Source organism: Macaca fascicularis, chromosome 16, assembly GCF_037993035.2.
Source record: "Macaca fascicularis isolate 582-1 chromosome 16, T2T-MFA8v1.1".
NCBI classification, from domain to species: domain Eukaryota; kingdom Metazoa; phylum Chordata; class Mammalia; order Primates; family Cercopithecidae; genus Macaca; species Macaca fascicularis.
The window spans coordinates 77030893-77049015 of NC_088390.1; the positions used below are offsets into that span (position 1 = coordinate 77030893).

The 18123-nt window shown below is 37.1% G+C and overlaps 1 long non-coding RNA gene across 1 annotated transcript in view; it reads left to right on the forward strand.

Annotated features, from left to right (window-relative positions):
- Positions 1–18123, forward strand: part of LOC135967891 (uncharacterized) — a 299989-nt gene that overhangs the window by 96926 nt on the left and 184940 nt on the right. The window contains exon 2 of the long non-coding RNA XR_010582190.2: positions 2257–2347. This is a non-coding gene — a long non-coding RNA (uncharacterized lncRNA). The remainder of the gene's footprint in view (positions 1–2256; positions 2348–18123) is intronic.

An 18123-nucleotide genomic window follows, 5' to 3' on the forward strand; every position in this document is an offset into this window, starting at 1 on the left:
ATGGGCAATTATTATTGACTATAGTTATCCTGCTGTGCTATCAAATAGTAAGTCTGATTTCTTTTTTATTTTTGGATCCATTCGCTATCCCCACCTTCCCCCAACACCACACTACGCTTCCCAGCCTCTGGTAACCATACTTCTACCTGTGTTTATGCGTTCAGTTGTTTTGATTTTTAGATCTCACAAATATAATAAGAACATGGAATGTTTATCTTTCTGTGCCTGGTTTATTTCACTTAACACAATGATCTCCGCTTTCATGCGTGTTATTGCAAATGACAGGATCTCATTCATTTTTATGGCTGAATAGTACTCCATTATGTCTACGTACCACATTTTCTTATTTTCTTTTTTTTTTTTTTTTTTTTTTTTTTGAGACGGAGTCTTGCGCTGTCACCCAGGCTGGAGTGCAGTGGCCGGATCTCAGCTCACTGCAAGCTCCGCCTCCCGGGTTCACGCCATTCTCCTGCCTCCACCTCCCGAGTAGCTGGGACTACAGGCGTCCGCCACCTCGGCCGGCTAGTTTTTTGTATTTTTTAGTAGAGACGGGGTTTCACCGTGTTAACCAGGATGGTCTCGATCTCCTGACCTCGTGATCCGCCCGTCTCGGCCTCCCAAAGTGCTGGGATTACAGGCTTGAGCCACCGCGCCCGGCCCCACATTTTCTTTATCCATTCATCTGTTGATGAACACATAGGTTGCTTCCAAACCTTAGGTATGGTGAACAGTGCTGCAGCAAATGTAGGAGTGCAGACATCTCTTTGATGTACTGATTTCTTTTGGGTATGTACCTAGCAGTATGATTGCTGGATCTTATGGAGCTCTAGTTTAGTTTTTGTGTGTGTGTGTTTTTTTTTTTTTTTTGGAGGAATTTCCAAACTGTTCTCTATAGTGATTGTACTAATTTACTTTCCCGCCTACATTGCATGAGGGTTACTTTTTTCCCACATCCTTGCCAGCCTTTGTTGTTGCCTGTTCTTTAGATGTAAGCCATTTTAATGGGAATAAGATGATACCTCATTGCAGTTTTGACTTGCTTTTATTTCTCTAATGATCAATGATGTTGAGCACCTTTTCACATATCTGTTTGCCATATGTTCGCCAGAGTATTTTCCTACTGAGCTGTTTGAGCTCCTGAGATATTTTGGCTGTATCCCCTCCCAAATCTCATCTTGAATTGTAGCTCCCATAATCCCCGTGTGTTGTGGGAGGGACCTGGTAGGAGGTAATTGAATCATGGGGGTGGTTACCCCCATGCTACTGTTGTTATGAGTGAGTTCTTACAAGATCTGATGGTTTTATAAGGGGCTTTTCCCCCTTTTGCTAGGCACTTTTCCTTCCTGCCACCATGTGGAGAAAGACAAAATTTAGCTGGACGTGGTGGCGGGTACCCATAATCCCGGTTACTCGGGAGGCTGAGGCACGAGAATCACTTGAACCCAGGAGGCAGAGGCTGCAGTGAGCTGAGATCGTGCCACTGCATTCCAGCCAGGGTGACAGAGCGAGACTCTGTCTCAAAAAAAAGAAAGAAAGAAAAAAAAAAAAGGTGTTTACCTCAGGAGACAGTCTAAGCTTATCCCTAGGTACCGTAAAGATATAATTCTCTGAAATGAAACTCACATAAGATTGTTTCAAATTCAAAAGACACTGGCTCCTCCGCTCAAGTGGAGAAGGGGAACCAGGTATATGCATTTGGCTGTAACTGAACAGAGAAGCTGCGGCTACCTCTTGTTGAAGCTGTGGTACTTCATATAGAGAGCAAATGCCAAACCTTCTCTTCAGGAATGTATAGTACAGGGAGAGACATCTGAAATAAGTGCAGAAACTGTGTTTGCTCATCAAGGGAGAACCTGAGTATCAAAGACCATAATATCCGGGGCACCGGGTTAAAATAGATCTACTCTCAATACAGTTGACTACAGCCAAGGGCAGGATTTTGTGTCCTTAGTGATTTGAGTGATAAAAATTTCCAGGTGAGTTTTCAGAAACATAGTTGGGTAGGTAAAGGTCAGCATTTGAATTTATGAAGGGTAGACATTCCAGTGACCCTATTTTTATGTCTGATATGCAGAGCACTCTCTTCTTAGTATCAAAGTACCAGGAAATTGAATGATAATTGGAAGATTATAAGCTAAACAGACACACATAGAACTGGAAGGAAATTAAATGGGTTAGAGGAATAATGAATTTAGGCTGGTGGTTTCCAGGCAATACATATTGAAGATCACTAAATTATCTACATTTTCTATTAAGAGACCCATGAATGAAGAAGAGAGAAGCAGAAGGAAAGAAAGAAACTGATTGAAAAGACGCAGTCAAAATGAGCGGTGGGAAAGAGAAGGAGGTAAGTAGAAAAAATTTTTCAGTTTGTCTACGATAAAACCTAAAGTCTAATTAACTCTATTTTCCAGAAGTCATATTTGCTGTCAAGATACAATTTTGCCTACATAAATTAGATGGGCGTGGAACCAGTTTTTCCTCTCTAGGCTTGAAATTTCTATTGGATTTCTTTATGCAAGGAACAGCTCCTTCTAATTCTCTGAAGGTCTCTCTTACCTCTCTGTTGTACTTCCTGTGAAATATATTCTTGTGTGTGTGTGTGTGTGTGTGTGTGTGTGTGTGTGTGAACTCACTTGCTCAAAGTGTTGTTTGGTTGTAGTTTCCTTACCCTTTTTTAACTGGATTATTCTTGGTCTAGCTCGTTCATACTGACAGCTCCAATGGGACATCAAGTTTCCCATTTTCCCACCGCCGCCCCAAGTTTCCCATTTCTTTACCTTGTTATTTTTATTTGTTAGTGTTATTATTTTTCAGAGGGGTAAAGGGGCAGAAACTGGGAATGTTCAAATGCTTTTCTGATGATGCATTCAGGTTACTTCCACTCTGCTGCAAGTATCAGTCCCTTAAAGCGTGTAACAATTTTCCTGCCCACCTGGCAGCGGTAGGAGGCAGTGTTGTGTGTGGTAGTCTCAGAACTTGTCTACTAATCTTTTAATACATTTCAGCCAATATCAAAGGCATTCTAATTCAGAATGGACTATTATTTATTTATTTACTGTCTATTATCATTTAACTGAGTACCATTAGGTATGGCAGGACTGGAGAACTTGCTAGGTATATTCAGGTCTATGTTTCTGTAGGTCTTCAGCAAATACTTGGCAGCCAGTTACTACAGTGACTTACACATCTCCTCTATTGCAAAACTATTTGCCAGACCCTTAAATGTCTACTCCAAGTGTTAATAACAAACTTAAGAGAAATATCTTTTTGACAGCACTTTATTATGTTTGAAATGACAAAGTTTTTAGCAATGATATCTCTACATCAACAATGATGGGAAAATGTTAGTGTAACTATTAATCATAAATGGAAGATACCAGAACCAAGGAGACAATATACAGAGGAGAAAAAGAGTTTGCTTCCGTTTTTTGAAGTCTGAGGATTTGGTCTGTTTTATTAGACTTGCCTATAATTCTCTACGTAGCAACAGATTTTGAATTTTATGAAAAAACCTTCTTAGTTCCTTGTATTAGTGTTGCTGTCAGTCTTAATTTTTAAATGATATGCATTGTCATTTTTTTGTTTTGTTTTGTTGCTTTAACTGTTTTCTGAAATGTGTCGTGGTAAATTAGAATAGGCTGCATGTTCTTTTCTAGCCAGGCAGCATTTTAAACTAAAGGTTGTGTTGTACAAATCTTAGTATTCTTTTTGTTGTTGTTTCTTCACTTTTATCTTTCTCTTAGTTGCCAACCCAAGACCTGAAACTTCTTTACCAACATTTGTTTATTATGTTATTTAACCCAAGGAACATAAGACCGTGCACATGTACAATGTTTATAGGTTTGCATGTAGCCCTTGGATGACTTCTTCACATTTATTCTTGATGACTTGGCTCCAAACCCATCTTTTATATTCAGTTCTTATTATGGTGTTTTTTTCTCTTCTTGGCTTCAAAGCCAAGCATGATGCTAAGTGGCACTGGTTGGATGATTACCATAGAATCTCAAACAAGCCGATGTGTTATGTTTTATGTTTAGAACTAACAAATACGTCTCATGGCTTAAATGACTGCCTTTACAACAAAGGATGGGAGCTAAATTATACTCACCACTTACTCTCAGGATCTTTCAAGTGTGGAGACATTAGAGGAACGTCAGGATGTTCTTGTCCTTTATTTGATTTGTTGATAAATAAATAAAGTGTGAGGCATTTTGTTTTTAACATTTAAATTACCTCCTCAGCAAGCATTTTATGGTGGTGGAAGGTTATTTTATACTTTCAAGTGTAAGTAAAACTTTCTAAAGTTGGAGAGTTATCTCCATTCCATTCCAAACTACTGAGATTTCTCTGTAAACAAACCTTAGCTTTCTGATCTATTAATTTCGTTATGATTTTTTCCCTTTGTCTTCAAAGCCATGTCTCTCATTTGTGCTTAGTGAAGAACAAATTTGTAGAGTAAACTGTTCAATGAGATGAGGAATACAATTATCATGGAAGGGAGGGTTTTCTTTGAAATACTTGTGCCGAGTTGGAAATGTAGATTTCAAAATTATCTTGCAAGTTGGATATAGACATCCTAATTCAGTTAGGCAATTTGATCAGAGATACTTTGTCCAAATTATTTGAATAATAAAAATGGCAGAGAGTTTTCTCTCTACCAATCAATTCATGTAGCACATTAAATTATGTAAATATCTGCCTCAGCACTATCCCACTCTACAACTTAATAGTATGTTACTGAGAAAAGGGAAAATACTAGTTTAAAATAAATTATAAATTAAAAAGTTTTAATGCATATTTCTTATATATTTTTTCTTTTTGTAAATAGATAGATTTGAAAAAAATCCTGTATTGCCTACCCTCTGTGATTTTTTTAAACTTAGAACAAACCATTTTCCTTGGAAGTCTGAATTAAAAAGTTTTAGTTTCTGAACCACTAAGTAGTTATCATAGACATTTAAAATACTCCTATGGTTATGATTTTGTGGCTTTTGAAAAATGCAGCCAGTCTCCAACTGACCAAAAATTTACACTGCAAATATTTTTGCAAAATTAAGGATTGCCTTTTGGTCAGTGCAGTGATCATTATTGAGTCTCCTACCCATATTTAGTTTGGATGTGAAGGTTGTTTGTGTTTGCTCATGAGGTTTTTCTCTTTTTCTGTTGTCTTTTCCTCTCCATAAACTGAATTATGCTGTTGAGTGTCAAAATATGTATCTACTTATACCTCAAATATAATTTATATATTTATCAAATATAATAAATATGTTCTAACTTATCTCTTTCAAGATAATAGAGACTCGGAAGTAATCTAGTCTGAGAGATGTATCTCTGCTCACACAGCTGTGAAGGAGTAGAACTGTTAGGACGCCCAGTCCGTAGCTCAGTAGAGATAACACAACTTAATCTAAAATTGACTGATTTGAAAAGAGCGAAGGAAAATAACGAACTGTTTCCATATCCCAGCAATTTCCATTCTTCCAGCATAGTGTAGTCGGATGTATAGTTAGAACACCATGGGTTGCAGAATCAGAGAAAACTCAGTTTCAAACATCACTTTACAAGATGGGTGACCTGGGGCTGGTTATGAAATCTCGCTGATACTACATTTATCTTCTTGTATAATTAGATGGTAAAAAGTCTGTAAGGATTTTTGAGGATTGAATAATATAATAAATGTTTGTAAAGACTTTGCCATAGAGTGAATATGCAATACACACACACATATATAAAATATATATATACACACACGTGTACGTATATATATATATAATTAAGGAATATTTTATTATTCCTCATATCTAAAATTCTAAGGATATAATTCTAATGGTAGCATTAGACATTTGTTAATAGCTTATTCATAGTGAAGACCCACTGAATTGTTTTGTGTGTTTTATTCTCTGACCTGAGTACGTACATGTTCTCTGCCCCAGAACTCTGAGTTCTTACCTTAGCATTATGATTTTTTTCCAAGACTTTCTCTCCAAGACTTCTGGACAAGTTGACATGTTCAAAATAATAATACACTAAAATCAATTTGTTAATATTTTGAAATGGGTTATAATTCAGTGGTATAAAATTAACAATCAAGAAACTTGAAATTTGTTTAGCTATTATCTAATATGAAATAAGTTAATATATGCAGAATGCATTTAGTGCTTCGTATACACTAGGCGTGTTTGAGAGCTGGGTATGACCATCATCATTGTCATTATCACTATCATCCTTTTTATGTGATGGACATGACATCACATAAATGTGTGTTGAATGAATAAATGAATAAAAGACATGCAAATAGCATTCACATTTCATTTCAATCTTTTGAATTCATGGGACCATGCTAAGCTAAAGTTTGTGTTAACATATTCATTTAGTATTGTCCTTGTTTGATTTCATTTAATTAACTCATGGATTTATTCATTCAACACACATTTTTAAGCACAGTGCTGGATACTGGAGATGCAAAGGTGACCAAATTCAATCTTTGCTTTCAAGGAGCCCACAGTGTCTCAGGAGAGCCAGACATTATTCAGATGATGAAACCAATGACTGTTCAACTGCCGTTCTGATAAGGGAAATAAAGTGCAGGGGGAGTCAGGGATCAAAGCTTCTGTGGGGAAGAAATGCTTGGGCTGGGTGCTACAGATGCAACGAGAGTTCAGAAGCTCTTCAGAAGGGAAGAGCTTCCCCAGAAAGAAACAGCACACACAGAGTTTCTGTGCTAGGAGGGCACACAGCATTCCTTAGACACTGGGCCAAAGGGTAGAGGGGCTAAAAAGCAGATGGTGAGGCTTGATAGTGGGAGATGTCATATTCACAGAGCACATAGCTTTGGTGGAATTGTTTTAAATGCACAGCTTCATTTTGTCCTCTAGTGAGGTAGATGCTTGCCCCGTTTATGAATAGCCAGGTTCGGCGAGGTTGATAAATTTACATAAGGGTCATCTCACATCTAGTAACTGGCGCACAGCTGCAATCTAAATTAAGGAATCTCTGGTTAGAGCTGAGGACTGTAGCCTTACTACAATGTAGAGATTAGGAGTTTAGTATGGATTAGACCACACAAGGAGCTAATGATTTATTAACTGTTTTTCTTAGAGCAATAAAAAGACGTGGAAGAAACTCAACTACTAATTGACAAGATCTAATTTAGCTGTAGAAAACCAAAAATGGTTGTAATTTTACTGTGGAGAACCAATGACTGCATTAATTTGGGTTAGAGGGAGAGGGAAAGATGAATTAGGAAGTGGTTGGCAATTCTGTGGAGAGAATAAACGGCACCATGCACTAACAAGGAAGAGAAGTGGACATGCATTTTTTTCTTTTTCTTTTTCTTTTTGTTTTTGTTTTTGAGACGGAGTCTTGTTCTGTCACCAGGCTGGAGTGCGGTGGCACCATCTCTGCTTACTGCAACCTCTCCCTCCCGGGTTCAAGCAGTTCTCCTGCCTCAGCCTCCTGAGTAGCTGGGATTACAAGCACGCACCACCATGCCCAGCTAATTTTTGTACTTTTGGTAGAGACAGAGTTTCGTCGCGTTGGCCAGGATTGTCTCGATCTCTTGACCTTGTGATTCGACTACCTTGGCATTTCTTGATCCATTTATAAACTACTGATGTTGTAAGAATGTCTACAGCAGAGCATCTAATTTGTATGTCTATTCATTAAAACTTCTTTGATTGACAGTTAATTGGTTTATAATATTAGTCTCAAGACTAAACAAGCTATGTATATAACATTTGATCTTTCCATTACACGCATTATCACAAAAAAAGTGATGCCGTATGTCTTTTTCCTGGATTTTTGTCCACCTGAAATATGTGATGTCTACAGTGGTTCCACTTGGATATCCACTTTCTGCACATATTTTCATATGTAATTTGAAATTGCATATGAATATAGATACAGCAAACTGACTTCCTTTCCAAAAACACTTAGATAAGCTGAATGTGGTGGCACACGCCTATAATCCCAGCTACTCAGGAGGCTGAGGCACGAGAATCACTTGAACCCGAGAGGCAGAGGTTGCAGTGAGCCAGTATCGCGCCACTGCACTCTAGCCTGGGTGACAGAGTGAGACTCTGTCTCAAAACAAAAACAAACCATTTTAATAAAATAATTTAACTTTGGTATTTGAAATGAAAATTTAGAAAACAATTAGAAATATTAGAAATGCTTATTGCTTAGATATCCCTATTGCATTAAGAGACAGAATCTCAAAAAATATAACAGATGAAGCTAAAGCTACTCTACTGGAGATGTTGAATCTAGCATTTAAACCCAGGCATTTGCCAACAAGGTAAGCGCCTCTCAGTAAAGGGGTGCTCAAGATTCAACTATTCATTCAAAATAGATGAAAACCATATTTTGCATCATTGTGGCACATGCTAATGACAATTTATGGATTTTTAGAATTGTTCTTTCTTTTTTCATGTAATAACTGTGGTTATTTCTTCAGAACACTGAGTAATCCTGATGTTCACCACAAGACTTACTGGAGACTAAAGGTGTTTCTGAAAGACAGAAATATTTTCACAACTAATCACAACTAAAAGACAGAAATATTTTCACAAATTTAGAGCAATTTTTTATGTGTATAAACAATTGAATAACATCCTTCAGCATGCGATACATCTGTAAGCATAGCCAGTGAGGCCAGTATAATGCATCTGCAAAACACCTTTAAAAACCTCTAAATATCTACCATAAATAATATTGGAGCTAGTCGTTTAAGAAGTAAAACAAAACAAAAACAAAACCTTTTTAAGTCCTTGAAATTCTGCTCTTGAAGAAATGCCTAGAAAAAAAAAAAAGCGTTTTTGGCGTTTTCCATACACTTCTTGTTCGGGAAACCACTTAAAATTTACAAGATTTATTCCTTACATTTGGAACAAAATACTTTTTGTTTCATCAGATTTCCTTGAAAGATATTTGTTTTCAAGATGTTTGTCACCACTTGTAGGTAAAATAAAATATAGGGGATTTTCAGTACTGGAGACATTTTGTACAGTCCGTCCCCAGTGTGGGCATTCTGAATTAGACGATTCAGGAAGAATTACTTCTTTTTATTAAATATTAACTCTGCTCAGACCTCTTTGAAAACTACAGAGACTGATTGCAAATTTCCTAAACTTGTTATGAATTTAAAATGCCAAGAATTTATTTTTTTATAAAATAGACCATTCTTAATAGTTTAGACGATTTCTTCTTAAAAGAAAATGTGGCTGAAAAACTAACTGTGGGGTACTATGGTCAGAACCTGGCTGATGGTGTCATTCGTACCCCAAACCTCAGCATCACACAGTATACCCACTTAACAGACCTTCACATGTAACCCTAAATCTAAAATAAAAGTTGAAAAAAAAAGAAACGAAAAATTGTTTTTTCTGTTATAAAAAGGTTTCAGATTCCAAAATCTAGTATTTCCATGTTGGAAGATATGCTTTAATTAGAAAAAATAAATACCTCACCTTTCCTTTGAAACTTTGAGTAGCATGATGTATGTTAGTGAAGGTTCAGAGACTCACATGGAAAGACAAAACCTATAGTCAGGCCTGAAAGAGTCACATAAATGATGTGGTTTTGTTTTTGTTGTTTTAATTTTACTTTAAGTTCTGGGATACATGTGTAGAACTTGCAGGTTTGTTACATAGGGATATATGTGCCATGGTGGTTTGCTGCACCCATCAACCCATCATCTAGGTTTTAAGCCCTGTATACATTACGTATTTGTCCTAATGCTCTCCCTCTCCTTGTCCCCCACCCCCTAACAGGCCCCAGTATGTGATGTTCCCCTCCCTGTGTCCATGTGTTCTCATTGTTCAGTTCCCACTTATGAGTGAGAACATGCGGTTTTTGGTTTTCTGTTCCTGTGTTAGTTTGCTGAGAATGATGGTTTCCAGCTTCATCCATGTCCCTGTAAAGGATATGAACTCATTCTTTTTAATGGCTGTATAGTATTCCATGGTGTATATGTGCCACACTTTCTTCATCCAGTCTGTCAAAGATGGGCAGTAATTGCAAATCTGGATACCTGTGGTAGATAGCAAAAGTGTCTGATGTGATGCTTCTCTCTCTGCCTACACACGTGGTTTGGTCCCTCCCAGTCTAACTCTGGTTTTAGCTAATGGGATGACAGCAAACTTGATGCAAGCACAGACTTGCAATGTGCTTGCATGCTGGGGCCCAGGAACTCTGACCACTACCATGTGAGTGGGTCTTGGCTAACCTGGCAGAGGATGAAAGACACGTAGCCTAGTCTTCTCATCACCTTAGTTGGTCTTGAACCAATCACCAGAGTGCTAGTGAAACCATCTAGCTTCAGCCAAACCAGCTTACAGTTCAAGAAATCCCCAACTGCCCTACACATTTGTGAAAATCAATCCATATTATTATCCCAAGTGGCTAAGTTTTAGAGTAGTTTCTTACAGTGTGGAAACTGAATTATCCATTAGGTACTTGATAAATGATGGTAAAATATTAGTGTAGACATAGCTGAAATTTCTGAAGTCCCCTATGCTACAATTTGACCTTCATTCTGTTAAAACAGAATGAGGACAAATTAGTGTTCCGTGGAAAGAGAACTTGTGTGAGAATCTAAATTCATGCTCTCTCTGTTCCTTTTCCCATAATTATGTACAAGGTTTGGAACAGATGCTTCAGTTACCTGAATCTCAGGCTTTAACAGCTTTTTCTTCATTAACCACTCTGTGAGTGCTGTAGTCCTCAGAGTTCTGTCTTTGGCTGCTGTTTTTCCCACTTGGCACAGTTTCCTTCCCTTTGTGAGCTAATTATGGCATAATTCCACTGTCCTCTATATACCCATTACTCCTGCATCTGCTTTTTGAGCTGAGGTCATCTTTTCTCTGACATCCAGACTAATATACTGGAAATTTCAGCTACTTTCTTAGCATTTCGTACAGGTATTTCAAACATTAAAAAAAAGAAAAAATTAAAAATAAATAGAAAAAAGGAAGAAAAGAAATAAGAAAGACAGAGGAAAGGAAGGAAAGAGAAAGAGAAAAACACCTATTTTCCCCCCTTTATTTTTTGACTTACTTATTTTGTATTCTCTATTTCACCTGGTCACAACATCCTTTTCCTAGGTGATAAAAGCATAGCTCTTCCTTAGTCCTTAAATCTAGTCAGTTATCAAGTTCTATTGATTTATCTTTTAAATATCTCTCAAATTCATGCACTCCTCTCTGTCCCTATTTTAATACCTCTCTTCACATCTTCATTGTGTTTTACCTCAAACATGTAAAACATATCTCAGATGGCCTCTCTGCCAACAGTCATCTTTTCTTCAAAACTATTGAAAATCAGCAAAGTAATCACTTCAAAATGTAAATATGAAGATCCTTCCCATTCTGCCTGCATAGGATCTGTCCATTGTACACTGTCTCCTGCCAGCAAAAATCCAAGGTCCTCAACATGTTATGAAATATTTCATTGAGTTGTTGCTTGAGTTGTTGCTGTAATGGTGGTTGTTTTATTTTTTTTTTCATTTTTTTCTTATTTATTTTTTTCTTAGGTAGAATAAGGAAGAGTATGAGTTCAGTTTTACATAAATTGAGTTATAGATACCAGAGACAAGTCTAAATGCAGATGTCAAATAGTCAAAATATTTTGAAATAACAGGTCTGGGGTCCAAGTAAAAGGGCTAGAATGTACATACAAAGATTATGCTGCATCCTCTCTGGATGATTTTTAGAATTTTCAAAGCCAGAGACCTGAGCTACTTCAAGACATAAAGAACAGGTGCAAGATGATGATCCACAAAGTAATGAGAATGGATGGCCAAAGAGGTAAGAAAACCAAAAGAGTACAGGATAGCAGAATTCACAGGGGAAACATCTTTTAAAGAGTGAGTGCTTAACAAGTAAACCTGCCCCTGAAATTGCAAGAAAAATGACAGCTGTGAGGTGCCCTTCTGGTAATGACAACATGACAGCCCAACTCAGAAGGCTCAGGGGCTCCATCCATATTATGAGATTGCTTATCAAGTATGGCAGAGGCTTGAAGGAACTTTCATACCCTTTTCTAAAATTCTTTTTGATGAAGAGGTTTACAGGATGTTAAAAGAAAATTTTAGACACATTAACAGGATTTAATCAACAGAAAAAAAAAACAAATCCACAAATCAGGCGGCCTCCAGAATCACAGTAGGTTGAGAGAGACTTCAGGGATGCCTTGTGGTCAGAACAAATTTAGAGACAAGAGAAGGAAGTGATGTACAGAAATTGGAGGTGAGGTACAGAAACAACTGGAGTGGTTACGGGTTGCCTGATTTGAACACAGTATATGAATGGTTAAAGTGTGGCTGCTGCAATTGGCCAAGACTCAGCTATTGTTACAGATGCGTACTCCTAAGTTACATTTTTCAGTCTTGTCTACCTATGAATGGTTGAAGTGTGGCTGCTGGGATTGGCCAAGACTCAGCTCTTGTTACAGATGCGTACTGCTAAGTTAGATTTTCAGTCTTGTCTACCTATTAAGTGAGGTTACGGTTCCTCCACAGGGACTCAAATATAGAAGAACTCAGTCCTTCTCAGGTCATATTTAGCTTGCTTTAACAAGTGGTAGATTCGTGTATACTCAAATTCCATGTAAAAATATTGCCAATTGATAGATATATTGTCAGAGAAGAGGATAGGTCACTGGAAGAGTTGAGAGAATAATAAATATAATTTTTTCCTGCTGTACAGTAGAAAAAGAGAAAAAAGATTCTCAGCATCTTTGGAATCTGTTTGTATTACTAGCCTAATCAATAACTAAAACAAGGGAACATTGAACAGCCTCTATTTGCAGAGGTTTTTTTTTTTTTTTTTTCCCCTTAAGATGGAGTCTCATTCTGTCTCCCAGGCTGGAGGGCAGTGGTGCAATCTATTCTCACTACAGCCTCCGCCTCCCAGGTTCAAGAGATTCTCCTATCTCAGCCTCTTAGTTAGCTGGGATTACTGGAGTGCATCACCACACCTAGCTAATTTTTTTTTTTTTTTTTTTTTGTATTTTTAGTGGAGATGGGGGTTTTCACCATGTTGACCAGGCTGGTCTGGAACTCCTGACCTCAAGTGATCCGCCCATCTTAGCCTCCTAAAGTGCTGGAATTACAGACACGAGCCACCGTACCCAGCCCAAGAAATGTTTAATCTTCTAATAGTCATATAATATTCAGGATTCCAAAAGGAAAGACTAGATGCGTGCAATGGGTATATTGAAAAGAATTTCATGAAGGACTATTTACGGAGCGGTCAGGGATCAGGTAGCTGATCAGGGATGCCGAGACTTCCAGGGACTAGCAGCACTGGGATGTGTTACCACTTCCAGGCCTCAGGGAGCACAGGGGGAGATTATTCATCAGGATCTAGTGACAGGGAAAGAGGGAAGAAAGAGGGGCCTCCCAACAGCATACAAAATTTTGGGAAACATAATCACAGTCACAACCAAAGAACTGACGTTGAGATGGAACAGAGAAGAAATGCTCAGGTTATTCTCTTCTTACTCTCCTATTAGTCAAACTAAATCAGAAGCCAGGAGGTAAGGAAGTTTGATGATGCATGCCTCGGGCACAAGCATCTCAGGATACAGGATGGGACAGAGAATGGGAGAGGATGGGTTTGGGGGGGAAAATGGAGAAAAAGTGACATGGTCCTCTAGCTAAAGACAATATGCATCACCATTCTCCTCACTTTCTGAATATACAGCAGCAAGATGTCAAGGCAGAGTAAAAAGGCACCCACTCAAATGGGTTACCATTTGGAATTTTGATTTCTAGTCTTTAATTCGGAGAAGAGAGGTAATCTGATGTATAGGCTTAAAGGTTGATCGAGATTTGAATTCCATTTCCACCACTTATAGTGCTATAACAGGCAAAGAGCCTAGTCTGAGTCTCAGTTTCCCCATCTGTAAAAGTGGAACCATAATAAATTCTAAGAGTTTTATAAGGTGCTTGGCATCTAAATGCAGGGTTTTTTTTTCTTTCTTTCTAGAATATCATGCTCACTCCCAAGTGTGAGGGAGTGACATTGCATTTCATTAAAAATGTGACATTGCATTTCCAAATGTGTATACCCATGTAAGTGAAAAATCTCAAAATCCCAAGCAATAAGCTAAAGAGTTTCAAAACTATCACCCCCAAGGACTTTTCCTTATTCAATATTTCAAGGTTATAAATAAATCCTACTTAAATGTGCACTTGTGACCTATACTGTTTCAGAGATTGGTTCCCTGATCCTTATTTTTCTTCCTCAAAGTTTTCACATGCCACACACCAAGACACACACTTCTTTTCTTGTATACTTTAGGCATTAATTTCTTATCAAATGCAGTTCAGCACCAAATCACCATTTCCAGGGAAAAAAATGAGATCAAGGACAGGATCTTTCAAAAATCATTGGATTAGATACTTACAGAAACACCACCTTACATTTTGTTATTAGTCAGATCCATTTGCATGCCACTCATATTCTGGGATTCTTATTGTAACTGGCATTAATTGTGTCTTTTGGAGGTTGTGAATTCCAGACAATCCTGGTGGCTGGGAAGAATCTGAAAATGTGCATATTCCATGTCGCTTGTGATGTGAGGAAACAATCTTACAGCCTTAAAATCCTTCATGAAATTAAATATTATCTTAAGAAATCCTAATTAAAGTAATCTCCCACTCCATCTTCACTTTCATTTCTGTGACTTCATTCTAGGCTGGCCTGCATATGACCTGGAACACATTGGCTTCACATTAGATGAAATGTTACTAAAGCCTCAAAAAAATAACCTTTTAATTACCTTTTAAACTCTATAAAGAGAATTCACTTTTTCGTGTGACATCATTCTATGTTTCGAGCATACTTATTTTATACCCTTGCTCTACTAATTTGTCTCAGTCTATACTGATAACCAAGCAGATACTGAAATATTAAAATGGATTTTTCTCTGTACGTTTCTACTCATACAAAGAGATTATAAACAAAGAACCCCTCGATCTTTCCCAATTTTGAATGTATTTATTAGGCCTTTGTCTTACAGTTCTTTGCAAAGAAGAGCAGAAATAACAGTCCAGTTGGCATAATAACGAAGATTCTGAGGGAGCATATGTTCCTTTAAGAAAAGTGATCTTTTTGAAGTCACTGAAATAAAGCCAAAGCCATTTTACAGAGATACAGTGACACATCAAGATGGTGCCATGAACGTCATATGTGCTGTGCACTAAAGTCATTCCCACATTTCACAAAATGATACTCTGTTTTTTTTTCCCGAAGATTAAATAAAATTTAATGACCTCAAAATAAAATTGCAGTATACCAATTTCAAAATGGCCAACTTAAAAATGTCTACTTTAGGCTTTCTTTGTATGTGTGCGACATTTCTGTCCTCTAGGAAAGCAAAGTTCTCCCACATTTACCTCACCATTAGTTACCTGTTTAAAACATGTACATTGGTCATCAACTGTATTTTTGTCATTTACTTCTCCTGATAGAAACCTAGCTAAGGTAGATTATTTGAGAAAAAAAAAAATTCTGGAGTTTTTTTTTTTTTACATATCATGTATGGTTTGAAGTATGAAATGTTGAACAGAAATACGGAGTTAACTTATTTGGGTGTACATTTAAACAATATTTTTAAACCACTGGGCTGGAAAAGCTTGATACATACGAAAGACTCATATTTAAATGATTTAAAAATTACCAAGCAAAGAACTTTGGTGATTTTCTGTAAATAACAGTAATTACTATAGGATGAGAAGGTATAGACACTTATATGATCAAACCCATACAAATGAAACAGAAAGATAAAATAACTTTCACAGACTGTCTTCCTTTTTTGTGACTGCAAGATCATGTTGAGCATATCCTAAAATATGCATACCTTTCTTTGGTCACCACTTATCTAAGTAATAAATAAGAGAAGTAGTGACGAACATAAATAACACAGGGAAAGGGATTGATGGAAACGGTGCTGCCATGATTACAGCTGCACATTGCAGATAAATGACAGATTAAGTGCAGTCATCTAAAAAGATGGATAAACAAATGAGGATAGCGACACAAAATATAGGTGAGACATCAGTGAAGAAGCAGAAGGAGCACCTTCAAAACTTCTCTATAAGAGCAACAAAAGCAATGGCACACATTGTCAGAATAAAGCAGTGGCACACATTGTCAGAATAAAGTTTTGCAAAACTCTGGAGATTAAGCAGAGTCTTGGAGCAATCTCAATGTTTATTTAAAAATAACACTTGGATCTCAGAAAGGGGAGACCCGTGACCTTTTAACATGCCAATCGTCATCAATTCAAAAGATCATTCAATGAAGCATCCCTTCTCTTATTTGATCTCCTAGGAGCATATGACATTGTGGATCTTCTGTTGAACCACATTTTTCCTAAACGTTAGGATGCAACATTTCTATTACACTGGTGCAAAAGTAATTGCGTTTTTTGCCATTAATATATTTTTCTACTGATTTTCTGACTTCTTGTTTCCTTTGCACACTTTAAAGTTAGGTATTCCTCAAGATTATGACGTGTGCCCTCTTCTTTTATCACTTTATAATATGTTTAGTATCCCATTCATGCCAAAGGATTCAATCACCATTGACATGCTGGTAACTTCCAATTTGGTGTAATTAGCTCCCACTTCCCTCATGTGTTCCGGGCTCTTAGCATCTTTGTGAATGTGAAAGCATACACTGTGACAATCTTAACACACTTACGATTTTGATTCTCCTAAATCTCAGAATCCATTCCAAATCCACGGTTCCAAGCTCCTTCAGTTGCTTTATAATTTTAGCTCCTTTCCATCAGTAACTGACTCTATTTGGAAAATATTCAATATCTTCTGATGAAACTTGCTATTATCTTTTATTAAAAATATGTTTCCTCATGTTCCACTACTATGTGATTGGCTCGAACACATACATCTTTGGTAGAGTCCCAGAATGAGATTTTGAGAAACTTTTTCATAACTACTTAGGATTAGAAATAAAGGGGAAAAAATAACTCTTGCTATTTCATTTGACTGGGAGGTTTAATTGGTTAAAGGAGCCAATGAAAGTGAGCAGAGTTTCAATGCTGACAGTTTTAACATCTCGAGTTTGCCCTATTGACTGAACACGTTGGGAAAAAAGTATGGATAAAAGATCAGAATGAACACAAAGAAATGGTTTTCCATTGTAGAAAGTAATCAGCCACTCTGGGAATGGTTTCCAACAGCAACTATGAAATCATCCATGCTGCCAGTTGACATTAGAAATAACACTGCAACTATGTTTAAAGTGAAAATTTTCTGAGAAGTTCAAGAGCAGCCAAGAAAAGACATTAGGAACTCCAAATTCCAGAAACACCCTGCCCTGATAAAAATCTTGATTTTGGTCATCTGTTAAATCATCTGTGGCACTTATTTTAAGATCTGATTCGTGTGTGTACGTTCCTTAGAATTATCTATATACAAAATCCTGTTATCTGTAAATTAGAGATAGTTTTGCTTCTTCCCAAATAATCAGAATACATTATCTTTCTTTTCCTTGGCCAATTGCCTTGGCTAGAACCTATAATAAAACATTAAATAAAAGTGGGAAGGGAGGACATCCTTGTCTTATTAAGATTTTTGAAAGATTTCGATACCATCTTGTTGATAGACTTTTAATCAATGAATAAAGGCCTTTGTAACTTCAGTTATGGTTTCAGGATTTATTTTTTTCCCTGAACTGTTCAGACACACAAGTGATAAATGGGATCTGAATATTAGTTTATGTAGCCTTGCTCTTTCTACTGCTGAGAAAATAATCCTATAGTGTGCTTTAACTTAGCTTTGCAGTCTGAGCACAGGATTTGTTCTTTTTATACTCAGGGTCTTGTCCTAACTTATTTTTATTTCTTCCTTTTGCCTCTGTCAGCTTGCTTTATCTTACTACCATAAGCCATCAAAGACCATCTTGAGTTCAAAATAGGAATTGTATTTAGTAATGTTTATGCCTGTGGAGTGAGACAGACCAGATTTGACTCTGCCCTTGCCCAAGGGCATGATCTTTAATTATGAAAATCCCCAGTCCTTCATCTTCTTCTTCTTAACATGATAGTAACAATAGTATATAGGGTTGCCGTGAGTAGTGCAATCAGCATAAA